General features: G+C 39.1%; 1 protein-coding gene across 5 annotated transcripts in view; it reads left to right on the forward strand.

Annotated features, from left to right (window-relative positions):
- Positions 1-47: 47 nt before the first annotated feature.
- LOC126356140 (proliferation marker protein Ki-67-like) overlaps positions 48-13073 on the forward strand; it is an 80177-nt gene continuing 67151 nt past the window's right edge. For all 5 annotated transcript variants that reach the window (XM_050006852.1, XM_050006853.1, XM_050006854.1 and 2 more), the window contains exon 1: positions 48-459. The gene's annotated coding sequence lies outside the window, so the exon portion shown is untranslated. The remainder of the gene's footprint in view (positions 460-13073) is intronic.

The following is a 13073-nucleotide window of genomic DNA, read 5'->3' on the forward strand; positions in this document are numbered from 1 at the left end:
AATCATAAGTTCGGAAACAATATTAATTGTAACATTTTTAGTTCGAGTACGAAGAAATGTGGATGTTGGTATTCTGAATATCCTTTACGTTGCCGCGCAAAGTTAGGAAAAGATCTAACCAATCACAAGTCTCGTATTCAAAATGAAATGTTGTTTGAAAACACTACGCGTCCTGTAGTAATCATAAAAGTTGCTAATTATGGGATATAAGCTTTCTTAACTGAAGTCTTATCATGTTGCAGACAAAGTTATGAACTTCACTCGTCAGTGTACAAAAGTATAAACTTGATTACACAGTTGTATTTGCGTACTATTTCTTGTGTCGCAGTCACATAGATGCTTAAGTTTTCAAATGTAACGTACACTTTGTTCGAAGTTGTCTAGGTCGTTATGATCGTTATGTTAGTTTGTGGATAAGGAGATGTGAGTTCCATAATTACCACGTTGTGCGGTTGACAAGTAAGTATAATTTGTAACTGTTTCTTTTGACGTGTGTGAAAATGATCTGTATGTATAGATATATACATTGCGGAGGTCTGTGGGGTCTGTGGGACCCTAATGATAATATGCGCGATGCACAGTTTAATACAGAACTATCTGCAGTGGCTTAAAGTATATCTGAAAATACTCATTTTCAGCTAGGTTACATTTAGTTCGTAACGATTACTTTCGTAATACAGTCGACTTTTTTGTGAAGAGATTCGGAATTTGTGATGTGCTGGAGTTAAGGCACTGAATTTTGAAGTACTAAACATGAACATAAAAGTTGAAGTTAAAACTAGAGTTCGAATGTACTCCAGTTTAAAAGTTGGCGTACATATTTATTGTCCACTGTTAATTTATAAATAAAGGGAAGGAGAGAAAGTACTTCATTTGCCTGTTTAAGCTACATTAAGTTATTTCATTAAAAAGATAACAGTATTATGCACCAGAAACTTTTATATAAGAACTCCATATTCGTTGTTCTCCCAATAACAAATAATCCAGCACCTTAGAAGATTAATATAGATTTTAGCCGTCACCAACTTCCACTTTTGTTTTACAGTGATTAATAAATATTGTATTAGATTTCCGTGTGCAGCTCTCTCAATAATGCGCATTAAATGTTGGGTCAGTTCTTTGTTTTATTTGAAGTTTGCAGCAGATATCTAACTGAAGTTTTTGACATGGAGCTTCAGTCAAATAAGGAAAATGATGGCTGCATAATTATCTCTTGGAAAATTTGTGGTATAAGAAGTAATATACTGAAATGAAATTAGGCCTGCATGGAAAAGTTTGAGTTCTTGGGTTGTGTGATGTCATAGAGGCATCACATCTGCTGTTTATAACAGTGTGAAATTAATGAGGGGTAGTATCTGGGATAGCTGCTTCATGAAGACCAGATTTGGACACATGTTCTATAGTCATAAGCATACATGCATTTTGAGCTAGGGTGAAGTGGGGTAAGTGTAACCACATTTTGGCATAGTTCAACTTTGACTCCAAATTGCCAACTTGTTATTGAAGATATGATTTTGAAATTTAATGCTTAAAGTTTGGCTTATTGACTTTTAAACAATATGCATTTTGTTTTTGAAAAAAAAATATATTGTGAAATAATTTTTCAAAATTTTGTGTTGTACCCATACAGAGCATTGTAAAAGAGACTTGGGGTAACTGACATGATTACCCAATTTTTACTGAATTTGAGGATTTTTAAATTATTAAAATATCTTAAATTTTACTCAAGATATGAACTTTTTGCACACGCCTCTTTGTATATTATGAAATACACAGAAAATGTTAGCTAAACTAAAAAATAATTTTTCTTCTTTGTTTTACCAGTGGGACTACACTGTTAGACTGTTTCCAATAAGCTTTCAAGTGACAAATCTGAAGTTCCAGAACACAATGAAACATTGGTTAGCTCAGAAGTGATTGAGAAAGAACTCCGATACTGGGAAAACTGCAGGGCTTAGTAGATGTAGGCCTATAAAATTCTGGAGGTTGTTCAGCTGGAAGCTTCCCAAAAACCTGAGTACTTTGTTAGACGTAGCTTCCACACAGTCTATGGCTGCATTATCGTGAGCTGTCAATGGATTTGTTGTGCCAAAGATTTGGTATGAGCTACATATCATTTATATGCCTCGGGATCATAATAAGTTTTATCAATTCCTTCTCCACTGCAAGGGAATATTCCTGCTTTTTGAAAACCACTTTTTAACAAATCAGGTGGTGTTTCATTCCATACAGCAGTGAGGAGATAGGAAAAGTCATGTTTGCTAATTTTTACCCCTTGATGTCTCTGGCGACGTGTTAACATTTGGTCCCAAGTAGATTTCACAGTCTTAAACACTCCATTGGCTTCAGGATGTATTATCATGCTCAATATTGTTGTCAGTCAAACAATGCTTCACATACTGTACTGTAACTGAAATGGTGGCATTCTTTACAGTTTTGTCATATTTTAAAAAAGGAAACATGGTTTAAAAATATAGTAAACTTAAATAAAAAATAAAATCTCACACACTCGGTAGATATAAAAATCCAGCACATCAGGCATTGTGGTATCCATATGTACAGGAAGGCCAGTTTAGTTGATCTAGTGTGGTGGCAAAAACAAGGTTATGGCTTAAATAAATAAATATGTTCCAGTAAGTTTGTTTGGGGCAAGTGTAACACCCCCCCACCCCCACCCCCACCCCGGTTACACTTGCCCCAGCCGATTGGTTACACGTGCCCCACATGGGAAAAAGTTGGGGTAAGTGTAACCATGCCTGGCATATCAAGAGCTTTACCAGTAGAGTAAAACAAATCTCATATTTGAAATTATCATGCAAAAGTTAGTTTGTAACCTAAAATTCGTGCAGTTATCTTTAAAGCTGCCAAAATGATAGACCACCAAATTCTGAGCATGTCTTTCTCTCGCAGAGTGAAAATTTAGATGTCAATTCAAGTCCAAAAATTAATTACCAATTTGTCAGATTTGACAACTTATGGTTAAATATAACAAAGAAAGGAGTAAATTAACATGTGTGATAGGCCAGAGGTAAAAATACAGCTTCTTTAAGGCATAATAAGCCGTAGTTACACTAACCCCATGGTTACACTTAGCCCACTTCACCCTATTGCTTTCTTTGTATTAAAATTCCATTATCATTGTGTGATGAGCCTTGGATGAGTGAAAGTAGGTAAATAAATATACCATGGAACTGTTTGGCCTGCTGATAAGTGGGTTCAGTGTGGTAGTATAGGACCTGTTGCTTATTCCAGTTTATCAAGAACACAACCAATTTTACTTTGTAATTATCTTGTTGATAAAGAAACCCACTTTCTGTTGAAAAATGTGGAGCAAAGTGATGCAGCTTGGTTAGCGCACAGGACCCTCATTTGGAAGGACGATAGTTCAAATCTGCATCCAGCCATCCAGATGTAGGTTTACTGTGTTTCTCATAAGTCACATCAGGCAAATGCTGATAAGATTGCTTTGAAAGGGCACTGCCAAAAACATTCAGAGCTTGTGCTATGTCTCTAATGATCTCAATGCCGGTGGGATGTGAAACCCTGTAGTTGGATGGCGTACGAAGATCTGACAGCTCAGTGCTGTTATCAGCTTTAAAGTGCGAAGTGCTGACAGCTGTAGGCGAAAATGGTAGTTTTATACAGAGCTGTGACAACACTGAGGTGTTGTCATAGAGGTGTTCACAAAACCACATTACGTTATTGGTCGAGGTAGGACTGTGAAGCTGCTGTGTCCAGCTCACTGCAGCTGACAGGATCAACTTCTGCCGGTTCAACTATAGTTTCCTGCCCTTTCGGAAAAAAGTGATAAAACATGGACACATTATGGTGAAGATTTGCCATACTTATGGAGTGTCTACATGCCTTCTATGGCCCAAGTGAATGTGGTTCCAGATTGTCTAGATCGCCTGATCCACAGGGTTTCCTCTGGATGCAGGGCAGTTTCACATGGTGGATGACAGTAGTGTGAATTAAAATTTTTTTTATCTGAGTTGTCATTATTTTCGTCCCCTATGTGGTATTATGTGAACTTAGAAATGCTTAACAAAGAGCAGAGGTGGGGGAAGAAGTCCTGCCTCACACTTGCAGGGCTGAAAGTGTACACCAGAGATCTGATTTTATACAGGTCTGATACATGGTCATAGGGATCACCAATCTTCCTACTGTCATGGTCCATAACTCTGTAAACCCGGGTTACTCTCTTTACCCTTTTCAAAATGAGATGATGTGTAATGCAAAGCAGAGTATATGAAGCAGTAGGTAATGGCTGTTGTACAATTACTTTTTGAGGCTGGCTGTTTTATATAAACGGTAATACAGGCCAAACTTGGCACAACCGTGATTCAAACCACCAGTTACCTGAAACAGCCATATGAAATTCTCTGCAGTGTGTGTGTGTTTCTTATAATGGGCAATTTATTGTGATGTGTCCAGAGTAAGCATTGTGCAGTATATAAATTTTTTTTAGTTATGTGGGTTGGTCTGTTCAAGTTCTACAGTAAAGAAATCGAATTGTGTAAATTTCATGTTGTATGTTGATTTTAATGCATTTCATTTTGAAATGAGAATGGTTACAAATTTGGAAATTGCTGTTAACTATAGCCTGGTGGACAGAAGTGTCAGGTAGAGCTTTTACGCGTGCTTACCGGAACAATGACAGTGATTTTTGTTAAAACAGCTACATAATTGTGCCTTTTGAAGTTACAGCATTTTTACATTTTATAAATTTTGTGTCCTTCCATAAAATTTTCTTTGTGAATGTTTGCTTGTTGTTTGGCCACTTAATAAGAATCAAGTGAAAAACATATGTGCAGCAGAAATAAGGCCCTGATTTTCTGTAGATTCATAGTAATGAAGACATGAAATGTTTTTTTTTTATTTTGATCATTATGTTTAGGTAATGGGCGTGCTTGTGTAAAATGTCTTTATAATGTGGCTGTACCACCACCTCCCTAGTCCTTAGTTGGAAGAGTTTGGGCCATTAAGTTATTGCTTGTTGTTTTCTTTCTTTTGATTACTTGAAAGTAGTAAGAATTTGTCGCCTTCCCTTCCTCACCGCCTCTGATGGAGAGTCTTCACTCCTTTTTTTAAAATTGTTATTCCCGTCTCCCTAACTTAAGTGAAGTATGTAGGATGCTGCTTTAATTTCAGAATATGGCTGTTAAGAATTACTTCCAGTTGTTCCAGTTTCTATTGTTAGATGTCATTTCTTTGACATATCACTTACACAATCCAAAAGAGTTTGTATTCTTTCATGTATTGTACAGCTTAAGCTGATTATCTTGTAAGGGAAGTGGTTATGATTGAATACTCTGTGAAGCTGTTTTGGAAGACAAAATTAAATATTAATGCCTATAATTTGTTGTCTGTTTTGGAGCCATCATTGAAAATCAGTGGGCAGACAAGTTTTATGATTTTTCATAAAACCAAATCTATGTAGGGCCTTTCCCCATCCAACTTAATTTGAAGAGCTTAGATATGAATCATGGAAATGGGTGACCATAACTGGTCTTTTTTTTTTTTTTAATTGAAATTGTTAATGTAACTCATTGGGGTGTGACACAATATCTCCTACAGAGCAATTTCCTGCAATTTTTGTATTTATACTTTTAATACATTTTGCTGTGGTTTTCAGCAGTCTTCTGTTGTCTAGGCATGTAATGCTGTTTCATTAATTTTTCACGCACAAATTCATTCCATGTAGGAGTTACGTATATTGTGACACACATTGTGACTTTGCCTCAAATTGGAAATAATTCTCCTGAAGGTTGGTATTTCACAAAGGCTTACAGAAAAGACTGCAAACAATGTGGGGGCAGCAGGAATGATGTGTAAAGCAAATCTTCTTACAAATAAAGACTGGGTGGTTCTGTGCCATGTAGTCTAGAGGTTCATGCACGACCTTGGATTCTGACCAAATTTTTTATGATCATCAATTCATTACTTCCAGAGATATAGTAATTTGTTTGAGCCCATAGTACACCTATCAACTTGTATCTGTGTTTTCAGAATCTTCCACAAAGTCTTTTGCAAACTTTATTAAACTGTTTTCATAAGAAAGATCATGTCCCAAACTACATAATACTTAGTTTGGTTTTTGCAGTGTGAGCATATAAGGTCGTGAAAAAGAATGGGAAAATGGAGGTGCATTGAAAAGGGGCACAAATTCTGCTGCTACTCAAATCTGACAACTTTTGTTATGTTCTACTATTGGGAATACAATCAAAAGTCTTGATAGCTAGCAAATGAGACGGTCAGGATAACTAACAAATTCAAAAGATGTCTGATGTCTTTTGTCACAACTAAATGTGATATTCCATTCTGTTTCCCTGCTATAACAGAATCAAACTGGTTGTAAACTTCACAGTTTAACTTCCATTACCAAAGTGGTGGAGATGATGGTAGTAAAATTGTTGCATATCAGCTGCAGCACACATCATATAAATAGTATACAGGTTTTACAGCACTGCCACATTGTTTAAATTTGGGACTTCACAGGAATCTTCCTGACATTTTTTGAAATGGATTCATGTTATAGAAAGTTATTTATGTATTTATTTTACCATGCTAGTGGTAGCTATATTGTTTAATTCTGCTTTAAGATATATTGTACTTTATGCTGGCATAGTTTACGGTTATTGTAGAACATTTTTGTACATATGAATAATTGTATAAATGTGTTGGTATGGTCTGTGGTGGTTTAACCACTGTCAGGTCCTTTCAAAAGTGAGAAAAAAAGCATCCCCATCGCCATAGGGGCCATGCCCAATAGCTGTGCGACAATAGCATGGGTGAATTTCTTTACTACATGTTACCAAACATAAGGGTTTCTTTAACCAGGATCGCAAGCTGAGAAGACATTTGTGTACGTAAGAGGTCAAAGGTAGAAGGGGTCTCTTTTAGGATCCTAAACCTAGGTGTGCATCAAACTACTTGCATTTTTAACACGTCTTTAATTTGCTGTAGGATGCTGAAATTTTGATAAGACAGAACCCAAAACAATTAAATTTTAAAATGTGATTACCTCAAATTATTAGAGCCAAAAAAGAGAAAACTATTCTTTTTATTTTATTCCATGTCCCCTTTCATTAAAAGAAATTGTAAAGCTGGATATTGTAGATTCTTGGCAGTTTTTATGACTATAGTTAATTTCCTTGTCATTAGGACTTTTTATATTATCTTTCACAGTGTCTGCTAAACGGTTGTAAAACAGAATGAAAGGTGACAGATTTGAATACTAGCAGTGTATGGGCCCATTTTCAATGCACCTCCATATTTTATTTTTTAAATTTTGCCATAAATGCTTGCATTGCAAAACGAAATAAAATTTATATAGGTGGTTTAGAACATTGTCTTTCTAATGAAAATGGTTTAAAGGAGCTAGCAGAAGACTGTAACTGGGCTGAAAATAGACATTTCTGGCATTTTTAGAAAAAACTTCATTTTTGCCCTCTAGTTCATAAACTATTTGAAAGCTGTGGGAGAACAAAATTTTATATTTGAAGACCTTGTATTGGTAAGATATTACGAGCAAAGTTTCAGGTTTATCTTGCAAATACTTCCATTGATAAAAAGTTAAACTTCACCTTTATTTCGAATGTGTATTTCGTCGGCTAACTTCGCATCAAATTACCCATATGCAAATTGCATAGGAAATAGGTTTTTATTATTTTACTTAAGAGAGTACTTAATGTTATAAAAGATCTGTTTTGGTACTTTCAAGAAAATATTACTGGAGATGTTATGCCTCTAAGTTGCCAAAAATTCATGGATGCACTATTGAGAGCTACACTATGTGGTCAAACAAATGACTACCTCTCTGTAAGTGTTAAATTGACGAAAGTAAAATGTGCAAACATTCACACACAATTTTGGGGACATCCATTGTAGTCATGTGAGAACTTTTTCGAAATTGGACTACTTGGCATGGAATGGCCCAGATGCTATTTTATCAAACAGTGGAAACTCCAGGTAGGAATATCTACAAAGTTGGAAAGGATAGATTGGTACTTACCATAAAGAAGACACATATAGTTGCAGACAGGCATGATTAAGAAATTCGGTGCGCGCACACACACACACACACACACACACATGACTGCCAACTCCAGAATCTCAGGCTGGAATGCAACATTTTGTGGGATGCAAGCAGCAATCTGGAGGGGATGGGGAAGATAGTAGTGTGGATGGCAAGAGAGACAAACGCTGTTCGTGGAATCTGCAGGGACTAGACAGCCAACAGGCCCAGTGTCAGAAAGTTTTGGGGCAGAAAGGTGGGGAAAACAGGAACTAGAAAATAGAGGAGCAGGGAGAGGTGGGCGGATGCTTTGGCAGGTGGCTGCAAATAAACAGGGTGGGGAATGAGAATGGTGAAGAGATGATAGGACAGAGAGGGGTGGAAACTGTTAGGTGGAGGATGTGGAGACAGTATGTTACCAGAACAGAGAGGGGTAGAAACTGTTGGGGGAGGATGTGGGACAGTAAGTTACCATAGGTTGAGGCCAGGATAATTACAGGAGTGGAGAATGAAGATTTCAGAAAAGCTGGTGGTGGAGGGAAAGATAGAGATGGCTCAGGTATTGAAGTAGCTGAACTGTATGTTGTGCCACAGGGTACTGTACTTTGCTCTTTGCCACATTTGGCAGTAGCCGTTGTCTTGGTGGACAGCTGACAAAACTGGAAGGAAAGAGACCAAGAGGAAGACTGAGAGACAGGTGGCTGAAAGGAGTAGAGGAATGTGTCCAGAAGAAAGAAGACTGATCAAAGGTGAAGATAGAGGCATATGTTCCATACAGACCCGGCCAGAGGCTGGAAACTGTCCGTGGTGGTGGTGGTGTCGGTGTCGTCAAAGAGCTATTCTCCTTCTCACAGTCACTACAGGGGAAGCACTTTGCCACCAATTGCTCCAACGAAAAGCATTCTTAATTCAAACATTGAACCCTGCCTCTTTCGGTTGATGCCACCATTCAACTGTGATCCTCACCCTCCCGCTACCTAGCCATCTGCTAGTCACATTTAGAAATACCTTGTGCCGGTATTACACTATCAAATTTATTTGTCAAAGATGTGATCAAATATTCTGTCAAATATATTTGATCTTTGACATAGCCTTAGAAGGGGTATTACACTGTCATATTTTTCGTCAAAGTTTAAAATGGGCTGGCAACAACTACTTAACTGGAGTAGTTGCATGTACCAATATTGCACTGTGTGCACATGCGGAAGAGAAGTGGGGAAAAAAAAGGAAACATACCTGGGTGAAGCCGTGGGTTTTACGGCGACACGATAAAAGCATTCAACAAAACTTGTTATGTGAGCTTATAGTGTAGGACGTCAAGTCTTGCATCAGTTAATTAAGAATGGATGAGCATACATTTCTGTATGCGCTCAATGAAGTGTATCCTCATATCACAAAGCACAATATTCACTTAAGAACTGCTACATCTGCAGAAGACAGGCTCACTGCAACACTCAGATTCCTTGCTACAGGAGAGGGTCGGGTCGGGTCTCCAATCTTCTTAATCTATTTTTGTGTTCAGCGTGCCTCACGTTGTAAAGCGCCTAATCAGCTTCGTACATCTCTATTTATTTTGTTGTTGTTGGCACACACCAGTTGTATTTACTGGCAATGTTTATAAAAACATTACAGGTGACAGAACACTGCACGATGCTAGTGCTCCATGTGGTAACATGTCACATTGCACTGAACAGAAGACAAGCGACTTCTTTGATCAACTCTACAGCGAGGCCCTAGATTTGATCAAATATTGGATGACATTTGACAAAGTTCCCTATTACACCATCAAATATCTTTGACAAAGATTTTTGACAGTGTAATACTGGCCTTACCTCGAACTTACCCTCACCATCCTTCCCCAGGTCCATCCCTTGAACACCAACCTTTCAGTAGAAAAAAGAATAGCCATACACAAGCTTGAAACAAATCCTGACCTAATCATGTTACCTGCAGACAAAGGTTCCACTGTTATGAACTGTAGTGACTACATGGCAGAAGGCGTCCACAAGTTACCTGACTCCTCCACCTATAAACGTGGCTAGAGTGAGCCCATCTCAGAAGTCAACACAAATTCCAATCCCTGCTTAAAGCCTTAAGCCCTTCCTGGAACATCTTCCCTGAATCCATTTCCCTCCTAACCTCTGACACCCCACACGCCCTCTGTCTGCATGCTACTTCCAACCAGTTGTCTGTCGAAGACACTGCCCACTTCTGTCACCAACTCAACATCATTCCAAGCCCTTTACCTCCTCGATCCTGTTGGCCCCACCTTCTTCAACAAGAGACTTCCTGCCCATGGTCTTGCCACTATAGAGCGTGATCTTTCTTAATGTTCTTCAGACTCCAAATCCACTATCTCATTCCTTGTATACGGGGTGTGTCAAAAAATGTATACACACTTTGAGGTGTCATAGAAAATTCATTAACCGTTCTACAACATTAAATTTCTGGAAATGGAAAGCTTAAAGTCCAATTGGAAAAATAAATGGACTTTGCAAATGTGATTAATGTTCAAACTGGTGGCCTTCAGCATCAATACATTTCTGAGTACGAGTCGCCACTGATTCTGTACATCGTACCAAAGTGTCAAATGAGATTTCTGCACACACCACCTAAACCTCATTCCAAAGTGTGTCCAGGTTACATGGTTTACATTCGTACACCTCATCTTTTACTGTGCCCAAACGTTTGAAATAAAACTCATCATTACCGTATAATGCACAAATGACAGGGAATATGGAGTCAGCAAGCATTGTTAGGTATGTTTCTCCAGTAACAATAGCTTCAAAGCTGAAAGGCCCAATGAGTCCCCTTGCAGACAAACCACATCACACATTTTCACCAGGCAAATTCACAGCCTTTTCAACTGTAATGTGAGGATTATCTTCAGGCCAGAACCCACAATTGTGACTATTGACAGATCCATTGACTTTCACTTGGGCTTCATCTGATCAAATTGTGCTACCCATAAATCCCGGTTCACATCTCACCATCTTCTGAACCCATTCACAAAATTCTAACCTTCGATCTGGAACGTTGTCACTAAGCTGTTGCACCAGCCTTGGAATGTATACACAAAACTTGCCTTTCTTCAGAATGCGTAGCACACTACTAGCACTTACATTACTCTCATGTGCTGCTTGCCTTGAAGATTTTTGAGGCAAACATTGAAACAGTTCCAAGGCCGCTGTTGTGGAATCATCACTTGTAGCTGTATGAGGTCACACTGATCAACCTTTATGCACACCACACAATGTTCCATGAATTTTTAATTTTGTCTCGTAAACATGTAATTGTTAACCTTGAAGGTGGTTCTGTACCATACTCACTTGTCCTCTGTCTTCGAACTGCAGCTACATTCTCAAACTTCCAGTACGCCTTAATTATCTGCTTCCGCGCTTCAAAGCTCAAACGCACGTCAGCCACATTGCAGTTACTTTCTTGCCACTGCTGCCACCTGTTGAAGAAACATAACATTACTTTCTCACAGATATTTAATCTTATAGAACGGGAAATAGTCTGACAGTTCAAAGCGTGTATACATTTTTTTGACTCACCCTGTACTTCACTAACTTTATCCTAACTCACAACTACTTCTCATTTGAAGAGAATATACATAAACAAATCTATGGCACAGATGTGGGCACCCACATGGCACCCTCCTATGCCAACCTTTTTACGGGCCAGTTAGAAGAGACATTCCTAGCCTCCCAAAACACCAAACACCTTGCTTGATTCAGGCCTATTGGTATCTTCATAATTTCGACCAGTGCCAAGACACTCTATCTTTGTTGCTTCACAACCTCAACACCTCTCCCACTTGCTTCATGTGGAGATCCTCAATCCTGCATGCCACTTGCTTCTCACTGATAGTTCCGTCTGCACCTCTGTCCATGTTAAAACCACCAACAGTACCTGCATTTTGACAACTGTTCATGCCTTTCACACCAAAAAATTCCTCCCCTGTAGCCTGGTTATGCAGGAATGGCATAACTGCAGTGACAAAAACCCCCAGGCTCAGTATTCTGAATTTCTAAATTAAGGCATTCACTGACAGGCACTATCCCCCTGAACTAGTCTGCAAACAGATGTCCTGTACCATGTCCCCTCACAATTCCTATCCTCCCACCACCCCCCAAAAATCAGCCACAAAGGAGTGTCCCCTGAGTCACCCAGAACCATAACGGAAAGGAACAATTGAACCACATCCTTTGCCAGAGCTTTGATTACCTTTCATTATGAAATGAAATGAGGGACATCCTACCAGAGATACATCCCATCCCTCCTAAAGTGGTGTTCCATCACTCACACGACTCAAACATCTCAGTCCATCCCTATGCCACTCACAATCCGAACCCCTTGCCACAAGGATCATGTCTTGTGGAAGACCTAGATGAAAAACCTGCCCCACTCACCCAGCCAGCACTTCCTATTCCAGTCTTGTCATAGGTTCATCATATCGCATCAGAGCCCAGGACACTTGTGAAAGCAGCTATATAATTTACCAGCTCTGCTGCAATCATTGCACAGCTTTTTATATTCATGTGGCCACCAACCAGTTATCCGCTGGGATGAAAGGCCATCACGAAGCTGTGCACCACCCTATGGCACAACATGCAGCAAAACATAACACACTTCATTTGGATGGCTGCTTCACTACCTGAGCCACCTTGATCCTTCCCTCCACCACCAGCTTTTCTGAACTGCACCGATGGGAATTATCCTTAAAATAGATTCTCCACTCCTGTAATTCTTTCTCAGCTTGTGGTCACCCCTGCAGGTGGGGGGTTAGAATAGGCCCGAAGTATGCCTGCCTGTCGTAAGAGGCGACTAAAAGGAGTCCCACACCTTTTGGCCTTTATATGATGGTCCCCTGTAGGGTTTGACCTCTCATTTTTCAAAATTTTCCCAAAGAGTGAGTCAATTGGGGAAGGGTCCCTTACATGGTGCGTAGTGTCCATCGTGCATCGAGATCTTTAGCCCCCTTTCTCGTCATAGCATTGCAATCCCTCTCATCCTCCATCTCTTGAGCGAGGACACCTTCCTGGGTGTGTTT

This window comes from Schistocerca gregaria, chromosome 3 (assembly GCF_023897955.1).
Source record: "Schistocerca gregaria isolate iqSchGreg1 chromosome 3, iqSchGreg1.2, whole genome shotgun sequence".
Classification (NCBI taxonomy): Eukaryota; Metazoa; Arthropoda; class Insecta; order Orthoptera; family Acrididae; genus Schistocerca; species Schistocerca gregaria.